The following is a 19566-nucleotide window of genomic DNA, read 5'->3' on the forward strand; positions in this document are numbered from 1 at the left end:
CTGAGGACATGGCTTGATTCTTTAATTCAGCTACATGGACATTGCTGCTTACTACCTAGCTTTTCTAGAAGTAGGATTGATTGTTGCGATTCCGTGGCAGCATAAAAGTAATTCTTCTCTGTCACTTTTGCATCTGCAGAGTCATCCAGCGGAGCTCTTTCAAGTGATCAGGGAACTAATCCAGGCCATCCTAGAGGAAGAAAATGTAGGCCACATTTGCACAACAATTTGCAAGGAAAAATTGCAACTGCTCTGACTTGGATGCTGTAGTTAATACAGATCCTGTGGATGTAATTATGGCCCCTGCTTCTTCTTTGTGGATGAGTTTCAGTTTTTGCAGCCTGATGATATGGAAACGTGAGAGCTGCCACACATTGGGCCCTTTCCATTCTTGACATAAAAGCTGCCAGAGAGGGTAAAATGAGTTGTTAATGTTTTCTTAAAACAGTGTAGGATCCCAGCGTGCTTAAAGGAGGCAGAAGTAAGATCATTGCTGGAAAAGCCTTCCTTGTATCCTACAATATTGGATCATTACCAACTAGTTGCTAAAGTTCCATTCATGGGCAAAGTGCTGGAGCTGGTTGTGGCTTTTCAGCTCCAGAGGTTTCTAGAGGAGATGGATTTAGATCCATTTCAATCTGGCTTCAGGCCTGGTTACGGGACGAAGACCGCTTTGGTCACCTTGGTGGATGACGTGTGCTGGACACTAGGCAGAGCGAGCGTGTCTCTGTTGGTTCTGCTGGATATCTCAGTGGTTTTCAATACAGTCAACCTTCGACTTACGAACGTCCCCCTACATACGAACTTTTGATGTACAAACGGCTCCGTTCGCAAAAATCAACATTGACTTGTGAACGGAGCCTCGACCTACGAATGAGGTCGAGGCTCCGTTCGCAAGTCAATGGCATTTTTTTGCGAACGGAACCATTTGTCGCCTTCGGGGGTCTCAAAGGGCTTTCCCCCCAACATTGGAGGAAGCCCTTTGAGAGCTCCAAAGGCAAAAAGGCAGGGAGAAGGGGCTGGAAACTCAATGTCGGGCGCAAAGCCCTTTGAGACCTCTGAAGGTAATTTTTTGAAATGCTGGAGCGGATTAATTCCGTTCCCATGCATTTCAATGGAAAATGGTACTTCAACTTATGAACTTTTCGATGTACAAACACCATTCCAAAACGGATTAAGTTCATAAGTCAAGGTACCACTGTATTATTGACCATGTATTATTATTTTGGCCTGATTCTCTAGGATGGGAATGGGAGACACTGTTTTACAGTGGCTTCGGTTCTTCCCATAGGGGAGAAAGTGGGTGGTGCTGGGGGACCCCCCCCAACCTGGTTGTTGGCTTTGGGGGTTCCTCGGGATTCTCTTTTGTCTCCTATGCTATTTAACATCTACATGAAACCACTAGGAGAGGTTGTCTGGAATTTTGGATTTTAGTGTCACCAAGTTTTATATGTACACCGCCCAAAATAGTGCTGTGCAGTGATGGGGCGGTAAAGGTATGTAGGTAAGTAAGTAAATGAGTAAATAAATAAATAATATGTGACATCCCCAACTCGGTATTTCCTTTCCACATAAATCCAAGGAACCTGTTTCAGCTCTAGATCAGTGTCTGGCGTCAGTAATGGACTGGATATTTTTTTAGATTGCTAATGCGATCGCATTGCGATGTTCCTAGAACAGCTGATCGGCGGTTCCAAAATGGCCGCCGGGTGCCCAAAATGGCCGCCGCAAGTGTTTTCACGCCCTGCCCTCACCGAGGGCGCGAAAATGGCGGTGCTATGGAGGGACTTCACTGAACTGTGAGTTTGAGCCCCATAGGAACGCATTAAACTTCGTTTAATGCGTTCCTATGGCTTTTTCCGTTCCGTTTAGCGATGTTTCCTCATAGCGACGATTAATCCGGAATGGATTAACATCACTATGTGGGGCACCACTGTATATGAGACTAGCGCTATATCACCCTACCACATTAATGCTGAGTGCGAATCCAGCCAAAATATAGGCTATGAATCAAAGCAAAGCCAGATTTTCTCTGATTTGGCTTTCCAATGTAGTCACAGCTTGAGGCAGAATACTTTTCCTGGCCATTCTCAGGTGCTGTCATGCCGTCGTCATGTAACCCCTGCTGAAGGTCTGGTGTGCTGAGACTCCTTTTTTTTCTCACTGGAAAATGTGTGCAGTACCTGCCTTTTGCCTCCAGAGGTCCCTGTCTAGTTGACTTCAAAGCTAATAGGATGGAAGGTGAAACAAAAAGAAAAAGAAAATATTATTTTTTGCTGGACCAAACTTGCTTCGTTTGACTAAAGGCTTGATAGGTGGAGGGCAACTCTGGAATAAAAGAAACGGACCCACTGAAACTATGGCTTGCATTGGAGAAAATCTGGCAGGCAGGGAGGGAGACGTGCCCTCCTAGTCCAGTCACCTCCCTTGGATCGGGGCAGAGGGAGCTGTTTGATGTTACAGGTTGAGAGGGACAGAACTATGAACTGGGGAAAAACACCAACCACGGCTGGTTCATGCTTCAGTTTGTGGTTTGGTTCATGCAACCTGTTTTGCCAAAACAAAGTGCTGAACTTTTTCCCAAACAGTGCTTCGTTTTGTATTCAGCAAGACGGGTGCCGGCCTGCCCCCCTCTCAAGGCCCCCATCGCCTCCCTAGGTGGTCCTGCTGGCGACAGCCCTGGTGCAACAAGAGCAGGTAGTTTCCCTCCCCCCAGGCATGAACCAAAATCAAATCGTCAAATCCAATTTCAACAGGACTTTGGGTCTAAAAAATACTCCGATGTAGTTTATTGTTTTCTTCTTTTAGGTATGCACTGGGATCACGTAGCTTGCCCAAGGTCACATGGAGGTATAGTGGGAAATCAAACTCCTGGCCCCCACCGCTCCAACCTACTGAGCTATCTGGGTCAATTCTTATGGCATACAATTCCTACTTTGCAGACCAATTTGTGCAGATTTAGACGGACTTGGGCCCGAAGACTCAGATTCCGACTTGGGCCTGACAACTTGACGACATCCCAGCTTTACTTTTGTATTTCCAAGGACTTAATTTGGAACTTTCTGCACTGAGTTCCACCCCTTACTTGAATTTATTTCTGTCTGTACCTATAGCTAGATCTTCTTTATTCAACAAAAAAAGAGGAGAGTTCCACATTTTTGCGCACACTTGTCTTTATTTATGACAAAGTTGGCATTACATACCAAAAGATCTCTAAATTTTTATAATTTATGATTTTAAATAATATTTGAAACCTAAGAGATGAATTGATGATATTCATTTTAATTTGGAGCATTGTGACTATATACAGATGGTATTTTTATACAAATTTTTGTGGTTCTTTTTTTTAATTGTTTCTTTTTAAAAAGTGATTTAGGACAAATGGAACAAAGCCAATTACTAAAATAATTAAAACACAACAGTGGTTCATCGCTTAACGATTGCCCGCATTACGACAAATCCGCTTTATGACTATCTTTTTGCAATGATCTAAATGGGGGAATTTTGCTTAGCAATGATCGGTTCCCTCGGGAACCAATTGGGGAACCGATTCTTCGCAAAACATTGTTTTTAGAACAGCTGATTGGCGGTTTCAAAATGGCCATCGGGTAATTAAAATAGCTCCCTGCTGTGTTTAGGGATGGATTCCTCGCTATATAGGCAGTGAAAATGGCCGCCATATGGAGGATCTTCGCTGGACGGTGAGTTTTTACCCCATTGGAACGCATTGAACGAGTTTCAATGCGTTTCAATAGGGTTTTTGTTTTCGCTTTACAATGTTTTCGCTTTACGGCGATTTTCCTAGAACGGATTATCGTCATTAAGCGAGGCACCACTGTAAAGCGATTCATTTTTTTAAAAAAAGGACAACTGGTAGCATTAACAATCAGGGAAGTGTCAGGGTAAACAATCAAATGATGGTAGAAACCACCTAGCATTGGGAGCTGACCTCATTTTGCACCTGTATGTACACTGCTCAGCAGAAGAAATACAGATGAAGAGAGGTTTGCTTACTCGCAAGTGGTTTCTCTGCTTCTCGATGTCCATCAAACCCTTCTCCACCGCGAAGTTCTCGCCCTGCCCTAAAGTACAGCAATACAGGAGCAACCGGCTTTTCGAGAGCTCAGGCCGCTTGCCATGACAGATACGTCTCACCCTCAGTCTCAGAAGCTCAGGGCAGTTTGTTCAAATCATAGGGACTGCCAAGCTGATTCCACAACAGGTTGCTTCTGTGTATTCACCCAATCTGCTGCTCCTCTTGAGTAGCCCTGCAGTGAAAAGAGCTACCCAAAATGAACAAGAGAGGCAGCCCTTTCACTTTTAAGATCCATTCCTGTAATTGCCTGAGATCATGCCACTGCCTCTAAAGAACCAGACGTCCCTTCATTGACTGGCCGTTTCCCATCCCCTGATTTTTAAACGGCATTGAAATATTGATTTGATTTGATTTGATTTGTACCCCGCCCATCTGGTCTATAAGACCACTCTAGGTGGCTAATATCCCTTATTCTGTGTAGACAATGTCTATTTCTTAGGAAACAGACATTGTCACATTTCACACAAGTTTCTTGAAACTTGTGTGAAATGTGACAATGTCTATTTCCTAAGAAAGTGAACCATACTGTTTCTAAACATGTTGCCTGACAATAAGTTCTTTTGTTCAAGTATGTCAGTAATAAATACAATAATTGATTCACTATCACCACCCTCGAGGTTTCCAAAAGCTAGTGTGTGGACTAAAACAGAGGGACCCGGGCCAAAAATGTAGGCTATAATAGTTCATTGTAAGGGCCTTCATTGCTTGTTCAGGACCAAGACACCCCAAATGATCTTGCTTCACAAGAGAAATACCTCACAGTGTGACGTGGTTGGGAAAAATAATTTTACTTTTGGTATTGAGAGGATGGCATCTCAGCTTGGAAACCTATACAGTGGTGCCTCGCAAGACGAATTTAATTTGTTTCGCGGTTAATGTTGTCTTGCGAAAAATTTGTCTTGCGAAACACGTTTTCCCATAGGAATGCATTGAAATCTAATTAATGTGTTCCTATGGGCAAAAAAAAGTCAGAACAAAGTCAAATTTGGTTTGCAAAGGGTTTATTAAGTGCTCTTTAAAGCCATACATATTGTGCAGATGATTTTAAAATTTTCAATCAAAAAACTTTAACTTTTTAAACATCATAGAAAAACATTTAAAATCAGCAAACATGAGGCAGGAACAAAAAACGGAAAACATTCTTCTTGTGAAGCACGGCCATAGGAACATTTGTCTTGCATGTCATCAACCCCATTGCCAAAACCATATGTCTTGCGAGTTTTTTGTCCTGCAAGGTATTTGTCTTGCTAGGCACCACTCTATAAGGGGCCTGGCTTTCTCTGCTATGAGACACAGCCCAGCATTGCTGGTTGTGTTACACCACTGGGTGACACTTAAGAAACCCAGCATAGGAACAGACAGGAGAGACTATGATGCTTTAATGCCCCCCTTCCCTTCATTGCAGGCACTTGTCAAAGCTGGCACCTCCACCCGCCCAACCAACCTTATGCCCTTTGCTACTGGGGGGAATAGCCGGGATAGGCTTCCTGGCCGGGATGAGAAGGAGCAGCTGCATTTACATTAGTTTCAGAGAGCCGGTGTGATCTCAAAGGTCGGTTGCCGCTTGTTATATATGTACCTGCCTTCCTTTAGCCTCTGGTGAACAGGTTTTTCGAGGCTGTGCATGGTCTCAAACCCTGTTTGGCCAGAGGCAATGCCTGCATGGAATAAGATATATACGCCTAATGCAGTTATAACCTACATTGATAGTTTCTTCCTGCAATGTGCTGCCAACTTGCTTGGGACTTAAGGTGACCGTAACAGCATTTTCAAGGTACATGGGATGTTCAAGGAGTGGCCTACTCTCCCAGTGGTTGTCTATGGCCCAGCTGGGATTTGAACCCATATGTTCTGAGTCCTGGTCTAGCACTCCATCCCATGTGACACACTGGCTGCCTAGATATTAGGATATCTGCAACCTTGTGTATCTTGTTGGACTACAGTTCCCATCGTGGTGCCATGGATCATGCTGCCTGGGGCTGATCAGTTAGAGTCAAATAACATAGGGCAGTAGTCACCAACCTTGGGCCTCCAGATGTTTTAAGACTTCAACTCCCAGGAATCCTGGCTACCAGAGATGGTGGTGAAGGCTTCTGGGAGTTGTAGTCCAAGAACATCTGGAGGCCCAAGGTTGAAGACCACAGACATAGGGGAGCACAAGTTCCTCTCTTCTGGTGTGCAAACCATGCCCTCCTCTCTCACTGAGACAATGCATTATCAAGTGCCTTTAAAACTCTTCCCATCGCCAGCCTTAGAGCAGGCATGTCTCTGGATGGCTAACTCACATCAACTGGCTTGTGGACACTGAAACCTCTACAGTAGGAGGGTTTCACTCCTGCTCTGTATGAGTTTTTATCCGTAGCTGCCTCCTAAGGCAGTTCCTTCCCTCTGCCCAATGGACTGGCCCTTGGCTTTCTGCCTGTGAAACCTCCAGATTTTTAAACTATGATTAGCTAACTGCTGTGATCACCCAAGAGCCTTTATTCCAGGTTTTGCCTGAAAAACAGAAGAAGAAAATGAAGTAGTGTACTCATGCAGAACGCTTTGCTTGTCTGTCTCTCTGTTTGTCCCACATTTCTCATTCAAAGGACCCAAGGTGGCTTAGAACAATTAAAAGACATACAGTATATACATACATGTATCACAGCGTAATGATACTCCTTGAAGTGCTGCTGCTCATCACAATAGTCCCCACCGCCAGGCCTCCAAAGAGGGTCTGGAAATGTAAGTCGTTGTATTTATGCGAATCAAACAGCTAGTTCTGGCTCTGTTTAACTCCATCAGCAGCATGTGTTTTGTAAAGATAATGGGCCTTAATTCATTAAATATTTACTTATATTGTTGCCGGGAAAATCTGTTACACAGACACACACATTACTGTGATGTTTACTGACAAAGAGGGGGCAGATGATGATTTCATGCATTGGCAGGGGGGGGGCCTGGATTCCATGACCCCTCTGGTCCTTTCCAACCCTACTCTTCTACGATTTCGTAACCAAAAGGTTGGTTTTCGGTGATCTCTGGCTCCACTATCACCTAGTTTCTATTTTGCTAAATGGTGTTATAGAGGAGAGCATTATGAATACCATAGACTGCCCCAAAAGACCAATACAAGCCCGAACGCCCACTTGATGCTAAAATGGAAGCTAAAATGAGTGAGCTGAGGCTATTGGACTTTGAGCACATTCATGAGAGGACAAGAATCGCTGAAAAAGGCAATAATGTAAGAGAAATTAAATGGAAAAGAGGAAGACATACTGCACGATAAAAGAAGGGACAGCTTTTAGCTTGCAAAACCTGGGCACGGCTGTTACTGAGAGGACCCTTACTTCATAGGGTCTCTGTAAGAAGCAACTGGACAGCACACAACAACAACAACAACCCACAAATAGATGCTTACTCCCGAGGATGTGTTTCCTGAGTACCTTGGTTTCTCTAGAACTTTAAAAGGAATCGGGTCTTAGGGAGCTTTCTAGCTCCTGCTGCGTAGAGCAGCTGCTTGATATGGGACAGGCTTTCTGGTTTGGTTTGAATTGGGCCGAAAGAGAAGCTTTAGCTGTAAATAAACCCTCCATCACTCCAGCTGGCAGATGAACTCTCAGGGCCTCCCTTCTCTTCCCAGAAATCGCAGAGCAAGTGACTCAGCTCCGGTCTGCTCTTTCATAGGAATCAGAGGAGTGAGGGAGGGAGCATGAAACAGCTGACTCTGTTATTTTTTGCTGGCAGGCCACACAGAGGATTGCCGTGCTCCTTCCACGTCAGTGCCCAGAGACCACGCGTGCCATAAACAGATCTGAACCCATGTGCAGCAGCGCTGTAGCTCCCGGCTGGCTCGTCCCAGCGCTGCTCTGCTCAATGGGAAGAGCTGGATTCCCTCAATCATGTTACTCAGATGCGGCAGCCTCTGGCTTGTTCCATTTCCCTAACGCCCTTGCTGGCAAAAAGCTATTTCTCGTCTCTTTGCCTGTTAGCCCCAGGTATGCCACAGCCTCGTGCGATGTGTCAAAGTGGCAATGGATTCTGAACGAGGAATTGTGTGACATTCTTTTTTTATCATTTTAAATTTCATTAATGACAATCTACAATTGAGCATCAAAGAAAACAAAGATATTTTACACACACACCGCCTTAAAACTAAAAAAAAATGCACAATTAAAAAAGTTTTGTGGAATATAGCTATTAATGATAAATTAACGTGAAATTAGAGCAGGAAAAGGAATGTTAAATAAGAATGAGTTTGGAGATATATGGGGAGAATTTATTGACTTTGCATTAACAAAGGGGAAGGGTTATGTACTTTTGCAAGAGTATTTTTGTATTTTTGGAAGGGGAAAGGGGCTCCATAAAAGGAAGGAATAGATTATCTCTGTTGGTCCTGGTGAAGGGGAGCACGGTAAGTGTATATGTAGGGTTTTTAAGTTGTTTTATTTATATATATATGAAGCGGTACTGATAAGTATTGATCCCTGACTAATATAGGAAAGGTTAACATTTGGACTACAACTCCCAAGATCTCCTAGCCAGCATGGCCGGGGCCCGTGCTGGGCGGAGCATTTTGGGAATTATAGTCCAAAACCTTTTTTCCAACGGTGACCCACGGATCTCATCACAGTCACCTTAGGGCAGGTGCTCCATGCTTTGTCGCACGACCCATCTCTCTCTCTCTCTGGTGCTTTGGGAGCGCATGAGGCAGCACAACGGCCTCTCCTGCATCAGGTTTCCTCCAAATCACACCCACTGCACATTCTTTCCGTCTCTCATTTAGGGGCTTCCCTGCTTCTCCAATAATTCTCCCCGTAGCCTACCTGGAGAGTATCATTTTTAAAAGGCAGGACAGCGAGCTTTCCAGTCATCAGTTTTTATTGAGGGGACACCAGGGGATCAGCCCTGACTCTCAACAAGCAGTCGACTTCCTAAAGCACTGATTTCCAATCACCACAGCCCTTTCCCACTAAACAAAGAGTGAACAACGGGTGCCCTCCGTATATTTCTGCCTTCAACTCCCAACAGCCCTGGGCAGCATAGCCAGTGGGAAGGGATGAAGGGAACGGCAATCCAAACAGTACTTTTTTGAAAAATGCTCTATTTCCACCACGTTGTACACTGATAGAGGGGACGTGGTGGCGCTGCAGGTTAAACCGCAGAAGCCTCTGTGCTGCAGGGTCAGAAGACCAGCCGTTGTAAGATCGAATCCACGCAACGGAGTGAACTCTTGTTGCTTGTCCCAGCTCCTGCCAACCTAGCTGTTCGAAAGCATGTAAAAATGTGAGTAGATAAATAGGTACCACCTCGGTGGGAAGGTCACGGCGTCCCGTGTCTAGTCGCGCTGGCCACGTGACCACGGAAACTGTCTACAGACGAACTCTGACTCTACGGCTTGGAGATGGGGATGAACACCATGCCCTAGAGTCAGACACGACTGGAGTAAATGTCAAGGGGAACCTCTTACCTGTACACTAATGCATCTCAGAATCAACCATTTGTTCTGTCGCTGACATGGTTTGCATTTTACTGTATATTCCGTTTCCTCTTTTCCCATACATAGTTTCCAGCTCTCACTTAAGGAACTAGTCCAGCTCCTACTCCCACCCCAAGCAGAACAAAACAGTCACAATGAAGTATCTGGTGATAATGCAATGGGAAAGTATGTATCCTCGTTGCAACTCAGCTCCTGCACGCAACCAAGCCCTACAGGGTAAATCCTTCATCTGGAAACAGGATGCCGGTTCATCACTTGACCCTCGGTATCTGGGTGCTTGTTCCTTAATCTCCTAGAGTCGTGGTGACTGCCAAAAAAGGAAAGGTCTGCCGCCAGTTCCCTCCTGTCCCTTTTCCACTGCTGCCATCGGGAAACCCTTCCTCAAGCAAGCATTAGAGGGCGCTGTCCTGCAAGCACTGCAGCAAGGGTGGGTACCAGGTGGCCTCCAGAGCTGGTTGGACTACAGCTCCCATCAGTCTCACCCAGCGTAGCTGAATGCAAGCAAGGACAGGAGTTGGAGTCCAAGGATATCTGAAGAGTCAGCTGTACTTTCCCCTGGCTTGTACAGGATAAACAAAAGCAGCTAACTTGGCTTTGACCCATTTGGATTATGGGTTCTCCTGTTGAACTGTTATAATTTGTCTAACTTTACCTTGCTCTTCCAGGAAACTATTAGACAGAGGGCAAGATATAGATATTTTAATAAACAAGCAAACCAACGTTTCGATACAGAGGCAAGATGCTTGCTGTCACCGAACAGGACAACTCTTCGGTAATCCATTAAAAAAAGAGGAACACTGGGCAGATGGTGGAAGATGAGAAGAGCTCACATCGACTTACTCGTTTTCAGAGCGTTTCCATTTTGAATCACCCAGCTAAGGTGGCCAGCAGCCATGTTAGCAGGGGAACTTGGTGTACATCTTCCAAGCTGTAGAGTTGCAACAAGTGGCTGAGATGGTTGAGCTCATGAGTTCCAGCTCTGGCCAAAGACACGATGGGTTCGGGACTCACAAAGGCCCAACTGGCCTCTTCCTGTCGTTTTGTGCCAGGATCTGACATTATTGTTTAGCATTGATTTGGCAATCTGGTAAGTCTTATTCTTCCTTAGGCAGTAGTCTGCCGCTGTGACACCCCTTGTTGCAAGAATCCTTTCTTGGAAAATATATCGAGAGGCACGATCTTAAGAGGATGGGAAATGCAGAAGTTAAAACCACAAGGGCGAAAAACATGATGTGGAAACTGTGAATGCTGTGCAGCCTGGAAATGGGATAGCGTTAGCTGTTTGTAAGGGAGAACTGAGAGTGTCTCCTAGCTTTGTTCTGTGCATGTGGGGAATTTTGCAACAAGACAGAGGAAATCATAACACCAGGAGGCGGCTTCTAGATTGGACCAAGGACCTACCCATGCCTGCATTCTCTTCCCTCAACAGTTTACTATGGGAAGCCCATAAGTGGAACACAGGAATAATAATATCCTCGAACTCTTACCACACAGCAATTGGTACCAAGAGGCGTGCAACCTACAGTACCGGAGATGATACATCAGTAGTAATACATCATTTGCTACAATTAAGTAAATGTATTTATTTATTTATTTATTTATTTATTTATTTATTGCATTTATATGCCGCCCATCTAGACATAGTCTACATAGCTATTGACGGCAGCGGAGTCAATAGCTATTGGACAGCCCCACCTGCGATGAATGCATCCAGTTCCCTTTTAAAAGAGTTCATATTAATGTCATCATTATATAACTTTGGTGACATCTTCCTATGTACTCTAGTATCTAATTTACGGTGATGCTGGTAAGTTTTTGGGTCCAGTCCAGGTCTTTGATACCAAGTCCCAAGTCCATATTCAAAACAAGGTTTTTTCTCTCCAGAAGAAAGGGATGAGAAGTGGGTGGGGTTCCCAGTCACGAGTCAAATCCAAGTGAAGTCACCAATGCAACTTGAGTCCAATATGACAGCAAGTCTCGTGACTCAAGTCCCCATCCCTGCTCATTTATCTGTCCTGAATCTTCCTTCTGATGCATAAAAGATGCTTCCTAAAATGTTGGGTGCTTCATTCATGAGCTGCCTGTACTACTCTGGGCTCTGCTCTTAGGAGAAGAAAATCTTCACCCAGTCCACTTTCTCCACACCATGCATAATTTTCAGTACTTCCTCTTGCTCAAGCTTTTTCTAAAACTCAATAGCCTTGCATGTTGTAATCTTTCCTCATAAGGAAGTTGCCCTGGCCCCTTGATCGTTGTGGTTGACTTTTTTTTCTGCATCTGTACCCTTTCTCCAGGCAGTAGATCTGTGGACCCCTTGGCTAATTCCTAGCCCTGTGCACTTTTTTTTGCTTTAGCCATTTGGTGTAATAACTTAACTTACCAATGCCGCATAAAATGGTGGCTACCCAACTTTGCGATCGCTTTTGCGATCGCAAAACTTTCAATGTAAAGCGATTTCATTGTAAAACGGAGCGCTCGTAATGCGAGGCACCACTGTAAACCAAATAGTGGCTGGAGGGAAGGCCTGCTTAAACAGCTAAGTTTTCAATTGGCTTTTGAAAATGTCCAGCGAAGGGGCCATACGAATCTCAGGAGGGAGTTTATTCCAAAGGCGATTTCTTCTAGCCATCCAGGGGAAAAAATTGTAAATTCATCATTTGTGATCCAATGAACCTTGATGAATCACAAACCAAAATGAATCACTGTTTTTCTTATTGGTGCTCATCTCTAATGGCCTGCTTTTCTTTGTACTTTTTAATGAAGATTATTATGGAGCCCCATTAGAGCGGCTTGTCCTCTTAACGCGCACGAAACGTCATCAACCTCTGCACTTGCATCTCACTCACCTTTTCCAATTCAGTCCTCCTGATGAAGTTCAGCGGCTCTGTTGGCCAGGTGTGTCTCTTCCACAAACAACTTGCACACGGTACAGATCGCCTAGCCCAAGGTCTTTGCACCAGGTTGGGTTTTTGGCAGCTCTGAAGGGAGGGTTAAGGTTAGGGTCAAATTAATAGCAGAATAAACAATCCAGTGGAATCACCCGGCTAACCTGAATGATGGGAAGGATATGCTAGCCCAGCTCTGATTAGCAGGAAACCTGATTCAGCCAGAATCGACGGAGAACAGGCCAGTCTTTGCTTTTCATGTCCACAAAGCAAATGAAACCCAAAACAAGAACAGCGTTCATCCCTGCCCTACAACTCCATCAAGGGGGCGATCGATGGGGTATTTAGCCACCAACTATTGCATCACTCATTTTCTGCTTAACCAAAGGCCCAAACAGTTTTTGGGAGGACATTAATTCAACATGAAATCCTCAACTATGTCATCAGAATATGGCCTACATTTTTCAGAGCCACTAAAGAAATGCCAGATTTATGTTCTTTTCGTAGATGGTGGATCTCTCTTAAAAATTGTAAGCAATACTCTCTTTTCTGCTAGATCAGGAATCTCCTTCCTGATTACTTGTAAGCACTTTCAGATAATTTTGAAATGTATAACAAGACACAGAGTTAGATTAAAATGTAAACTATATCAGGGCTAAGGGACTCCAAATAATTATCTAAGGTATGATCATTATGCAGAGTTCATCAATATCATTTCTTTTGTAAGCCACCCAGAGTAGATTCCCAAATCTAGATGGACAGGGTAAAAATGGAACAAACAAACAAATAATTCTTTCTTTCTTTCTCTTTCTTTCTTCCACATAAATCTGTGTAGAACTTCACATCAGCACTTCCTATTCCACACTCACACATGCTCAGTGAAAAAAATGCAAATTGCAAAAAATGTGTGAAACTGTAATTCCTATGTGTTGATAGGCCAAGCTTTCCCATCCCCATTGTTGATTCACAACTCCAGATGTTGGCTTTGCTTAATAAAGGAAAATTCTGACTGCACCGCTACCACACTTCCCCAGCCGACAGGGTTAAAAAAACAAATTTGTTCCAATGACGTTCCCAAAAGGGGGTGGGGGAGTATACAGGACTCAGAGCAGAGACCTCCCGCCACTGCCCCTGGGGAGAGGCTTAGAAAATAGTCTGTGTCCTGGTTTCATGTGTGTCATCCTGCGGGTTCTGCAGGGGTAGGTTGGTAGTTGAAAAATTGATACACGCACCCCTGCTCCACTGCTTGTATCTCCTAAGGCAGTGGTCCCCAACCTTGGGCCTCCAGATGTTCTTGGACTACAACTCCCAGAAGCCTTCAACACCACCTCTGCTGGCTAGGATTTCTGGGAGCTGAAGTCCAAGAACATCTGGGGGCCCAAGGTTGGGGACCACTGTCCTAAGGGACTACTATCTGAGATGATATACCAATCCCCCCCCCCGAATCAACAGCGCTATTTAGTCATTGTAGCCTAGCTGTCAAATTGTTAACAGGTATTCCTGGTATACACCAGCCACTCAGAATAGCGCCCGAAAAAATGTGTCTCGGCAAGTAACCATGGCAACGGCTTAGGGAACATGGTGCTGCTTCGAAGCCATCTGCAGAAAAGGATGGCAGGGAAGTCTTCATAAAAATCTTGCTCTTCTCAAGAACAGATCCCACGATTTCTCCGTTTATTGCAGGCACTTACAGGATTCTAGGTGGTGGAGCTCAGTATCCGAAACCAGGCCGTTCGCCAGAAGGCAGTGCTTGCCTCAGGCAGCAAATGTTGATTCTCATTAAAACATAGCAAATTGGTGATTTAGTTCATTTCCAGTACATTTTTACTGCCAAGGATAGAGAAAAACAACATGGGTACTGCACCCCTCGATCTGTGGCAAGGGTGGCCACTGCTAAAAGTTTCCAGCTTCTTTCCCATGGCTGACGGGTGATTTTTTTTCAAGCTATCGTACGGTACAGGTGGCAAGGAGGTGATGATAACGGTGCCTCATTTTGTGCACCAGTTTCTAGATTGCACGCAGGCTTTAAAGGCATATTACGGACAAGTCAAGGAGGACAAGTCAAAGTAGGTGCGATGTTGGCTATGAACCACTGGATTTGACGCATGGGTGCTACGAGCAGTATTTACGCTGTCAACTCTCCTTCAGACCTTACGGGCATTTTGCTGGAATGCATTCAGAGACCTTACTGACAATGGCAGAACACCTTGGTCCCACCCAGGCCTGTGATTGTGGAAATGCACTGGCCGGTGTTGCTACTGTAAACCTGAGGACTCTCTGTCGCCCGGCTGAGATTTGATGTTGTTTCAGCAGGAAACAAATCTCACCACCAACAAAAGAAACCCTCACAATGACTCAGAAGGAAGTGGGGTGGGTAGGAAGGTAGGATACCAGGGCCAGAAAGGCAAATCTCCTGATTAGATAAAAAGTCCCCCAGGAAGGTCACAGGCAGGGTGATTGAAAATGGGTGGTAGTGGATAGAGAGGGTTTGACTCGGGCTTCAGAGACTGAGGTTCAAGTCCCCACTGTGCTATGAAATTCACTGGGTCACTTGAGCCAGTAACACTCCCTCAGCCAGACCTCCTTCACGGTGTTGTTCTGAAGACAAAAGATGGGGGGGCATGGGGGGCATGTTTCCCTGAGCTCGCCGAAGGGATAAGAAATGCAAGTTGCAAATCAGTAGCAATGAAGTGGCCCTTTCAATTTATAGATAATTATGTCACAGCCATCAAACCTACTTTGCTCTAAGCCTTGGTTTTGTTGTTTAGTCGTGTCTGACTCTTCGTGACCCCCACGGACCAGAGCACGCCAGGCCCTCCTATCTTCCACTGCTTCCCGGAGTTGGGTCAAATTCATGTTGGTCGCTTCGATGACCCTGTCCAGCCATCTCATCCTCTGTCGTCCCCTTCTCCTCTTGCCTTCACACTTTCCCAACATCCGGGTCTTGGTTTGCTGAGGGCTAAATTAGCCTTCTGCTCTCAGAACTGGAAGGCCACAAAATGCTGACCAAAATGAGCACTTGTGCTTCTGACAGATGACAATTACCAGTATTATTATTATTATTAGTCATATCAAATTAGCAAAAGACTGTTTTCTTTCCTATTTTAAACTTCACAACAACCCAGTGAGGTAGACCACGCTAAAGAGTGTGTGAATATCCCCAGGTCACTTAGTGAGGTCCACGATTCACAGGGGTTTGAACCCAGGGCCTCATCCACAACCCTAACTTCTGCACCTTAGTGGCTATTTGCTATGCCTGCACCTCAACGTCTTGTGGAGGAGGGAGTGCAGGAGTCCAATTGGACTGGGAAAGGAAGGGGTGCTTTTTGAAATCCACTCTTTCAGTGATGTTCTAGAACTAGATACTAGAAACTGTAGGAGGGCTTATACAAAGCCTTAAAAATGTGGGCTACCTCTGCGGCCCCAGTTGTATCGGCTCACCCTTCATATCCTTTTCAGCAGCAGAAGTGTACTATACTGGGAAATCTTAACAATCTTTTACTATCATCAGGACAGGGCAATTGTGAATGACTACAGCAGCCAAACTAGCCAGAGGGGCTCACAAGGTTTTGTCGGGGGGCGGGGGGAGAGAGAAGGCTCCTTCCAGTTGGTGCTTCCACTGGAAACCGGTGCTTGGTTTGTTTTTTTCCACAAAAAAAATCCTACAGGCTTTTCACCTTCCTTCTTGAAAGAGACGTTCTATCCAATGGAATGGCAGGGCTCTATGCTATGAGATGCCACTCTACAATTATAGACTCATAGGATAATTGATCTGGAAGGGGCTTATAAGGCCATCGAGTCCAACCCCCCTGCTCAATGCAGGAATCAAAATCAAAGCAGGTTGCCCACGTTTCTCTTCAATGCCTCCAGCGCTGGGGTGCTCTAGCACAGTGGTCCCCAACCTTGGGCCTCCAGATGTTCTTAGACTACAACTCCCAGAAGCCTTCACCGCCACTTCTGCTGGCCAGGATTTCTGGGAGTTGAAGTCCAAGAACATCTGGAGGCCCAAGGTTGGGGACCACTGCTCTAGCACCCATCCTGCATCATAAAGTACTGCCAGCGTTGGTGCCCATTTTTGCACCAACTCCAAGGACAAGACTAAAGCAGATGCCACCAATTTCAGCAGAACAGACACCTTAGCGATGGTACAAAACCAGTTGATTTTGGAAGTTGTCCCTCTGATCCTGTAATAATCATCCGTTTCATGATGCACAGATTGTTGTCCTGGCAGGGGGATTCTGATGCTGAGAGCTTACTTGGACAGGGTGCCAATCTGGATTTCCTTTACTCAACAAACTGATAACATTCATTGGGCACAAACAGTGTCTGGAAGGAAAGGGGCGAATAAAGGAGTAAGAGGTTTAGAAAGATTGAGAACCTAATTAATAAAATAGATCTGATACAACTGTCTCACATACACACACAGCCTTGTCTCTCCTGTAAGCCTGCGGTTTCCTATTAATGGTAAAGTAAGTGGAATTTACTGCTCACCACCCACCCTCTTTCAGTATGTACTAAATAAGATATGGAATAAATGCTTGTCTCTGGAGAGAAAGGGAAGGGCGAATTCCTGCCTGACTTCAGCATGTGAGGATTTATCATGTGATTTCAAAGCAGACCTTTGAGCTCAAGAATGAGGAAGTGGTAAAGTAGATCAGAGACTATCTTCCTTTGCTGTCTGTTAGTGCTGGGGAGAAAAAGTCATGTTTGCATTGATATAAATGGAAGAGGGATTGACATAGACTGGTGTCCAGTTCTGAGACCTCACTAGGGAACGATTCATCAGATCCAAAAGCTGTCAATGCTCTGTTGCCTAAATTACAAATAAAGAAGCAAACAGTGTTTCTTCTTGAAGTCCAGACAATCTTTCATATTGAAGTTTCCCAGATGTTGTACATTTTGGACTACTACGACATCAAGAACCCCCCAACCAGTGCAGAGATAACCACATTGGTTGAAAGATGCTGGGGACTGCCAGCCACAAAGATAACGTAGCTATGATGTTTAATTACACAACAAACTGAAATGGCTTTTAAAATATGCAACGTTTAGATATTTGCTCAAAACTCCACCTATTAAAACTTGCCCACAATAATTACAATTTACCTCCATTAATCAATTAGCCAGTGTTCTCATTCATTAGTCCAGTGATGGAAGGGTAAAAGTATAATCCTAACATTTTTATAAGTGTTCCAAGGAATGAGTCACTCAGTCACTGAGAATTTTAAAACTGAAGGATGCACGATTCAAGCATCTTGAGGAATGAGGTATGAAAAGGCAGTCCTGCATTTCTACCCCGGGACTGATGATGCAAGACCTCCTAAAGGACACTTTGGACCACTAAAATTCAGTTGATTGGAGAACTGAGGCCAGAAACAGACATTAAAGCTAGCCCCATAATTACAGCTGAAGCTCCTTCCTTGTTTGTGAAATCAAACTTCAAAGGATTCCTCTGCTTATCTACTCAAAACCAATCAACAAACAAAACAAGCTAATCTGCACAATCCCCAAGGTGAAAGAAGCTTCTGCTGTGACAGATGCCCACTTTGGTTAAGAATCTCCCTCTTCCATTCATAGGTTATCCCTTACCTCTCTTTCTGACCTGAGTTCTGAACATAATTATAATATAAGAGCATATGAGAAAGGAGACTCCATTATATCCTCACTGTGACTTCCATTGGCAGATTTCAATGGCCCTTTTTGCTGTCTTAAGTGAAACAAGAGATGCTATCATCCTTTCCCCCAAAAGTCAAAGTGCACAGACCCCACTGCAAGCCAAGTTAATTTGGGCATCTGAGGCAGAGCATCCCACAGATATCTCTTCATTCCGCTGCCCATAAAAATACAATGAAATTAAACTGCAGAGCTAATAAATAGTTCCATACTCATGACACCCAAAACCAGTTGCAATCTTGGAATTATATATGTAAATGTTGGATCTTGAAATTGTTGTAGATCACAAGCTGAATATGAGCCAACAGTGCAATACAGTTGCAAAAAAGGGAAATACTATTTTAAGCTGCATTAACAGAAACATACCGGTAGGCTCCAAATCCCGTGAAATACAAGTTCCCCTCTATGTGGCACAGATTAGGCCTGTGTCCAGTTCTGAACATCACACTTTAAGAAGGATACTGTCAAACTGGAACAAGTTCAGAAGAAGGCAACAAGGATCATCGGGGGACTGGAAGCCAAGCCCTGTGAGAAAAGACCGAAAGAACTGGGCATGTTTAGCTTTGAGAAAAGAAGACTGAGGGGAGATAGGATAGCACTTTTCAAATACAGTGGTGCCCCGCATAGCGAGGTTAATCCGTTCCGGATTAATCTTCGCTATGGGGAAAACATCGCTAAACGGAACGGGGCACAAATGGGCACAAAACTCACCGTTCAGCGATGTTCCTCCATAGCGGCAGCCATTTTCACACCCTCGGTAAGCGAGGGCAGGGCGCGTAAATGCTGCGCGTGGCCATTTTGGGTCGTCCAGCGGCCATTTTGGAACCGCCGAACAGCTGATTCCCCGATGTCGCAATGCGAAGATCAGTAAGCGAAACGCTTACCGATCTTTGCAATGCGAGTTTTGCCCATTGCGACCGTCGGTATGCCTTCGCATTAGCGATCCAAAAAACGGATCGCTATGCGAATTCATCGTTATACGGTGCACTCGTTAAGCGAGGCACCACTGTACTTGAAAGATTGTCTTAGAGAAGAGGGGCAGGATCATCCCAGAATGCAAGGCATGTAATAATGGGCTCAGGTTCGTCGTTTAGTTGTTTAGTTGTGTCCGACTCTTCGTGACCCTATGGACCAGAGCACACCAGGCCCTCCTATCTTCCACTGCCTTCTATCTTCCACTGCCTCAAGTTACAGGAAGTCAAATATAGGCTGAATATCAGGAAAAAACATCCTAACTCCAACACTGGAGGCACTGAAGAGAAAATTAGATAATCACCTATCAGGTCTCCTTTGATTTGGATTCCTGCCTCGGATAGTGGGGTTGGACTTAATGACCTTTTAGACCCCTTCCAACTCCATTATTCTATGACGGTATGAAAATGACAGGAAGAGTGCGTGACATATTATGTCTGAACTTGGTCGTAAAGGCTGTC

General features: G+C 44.8%; 2 long non-coding RNA genes across 2 annotated transcripts; both read right to left on the reverse strand.

The window, feature by feature from the left end:
- Positions 1-7: 7 nt before the first annotated feature.
- LOC144584697 (uncharacterized) lies at positions 8-12551 on the reverse strand. The gene is made up of 2 exons (XR_013539116.1): positions 12422-12551; positions 8-190 (listed from the first exon to the last, which is right to left on the reverse strand). It is a non-coding gene; the product is annotated as an uncharacterized LOC144584697 (long non-coding RNA).
- Positions 3156-7730, reverse strand: LOC140702493 (uncharacterized). The gene is made up of 2 exons (XR_012081678.2): positions 7497-7730; positions 3156-4268 (listed from the first exon to the last, which is right to left on the reverse strand). It is a non-coding gene; the product is annotated as an uncharacterized LOC140702493 (long non-coding RNA).
- Positions 12552-19566: the final 7015 nt, after the last annotated feature.

This window comes from Pogona vitticeps, chromosome 13 (genome assembly GCF_051106095.1).
Source record: "Pogona vitticeps strain Pit_001003342236 chromosome 13, PviZW2.1, whole genome shotgun sequence".
In the NCBI taxonomy this organism is placed as follows: Eukaryota; Metazoa; Chordata; class Lepidosauria; order Squamata; family Agamidae; genus Pogona; species Pogona vitticeps.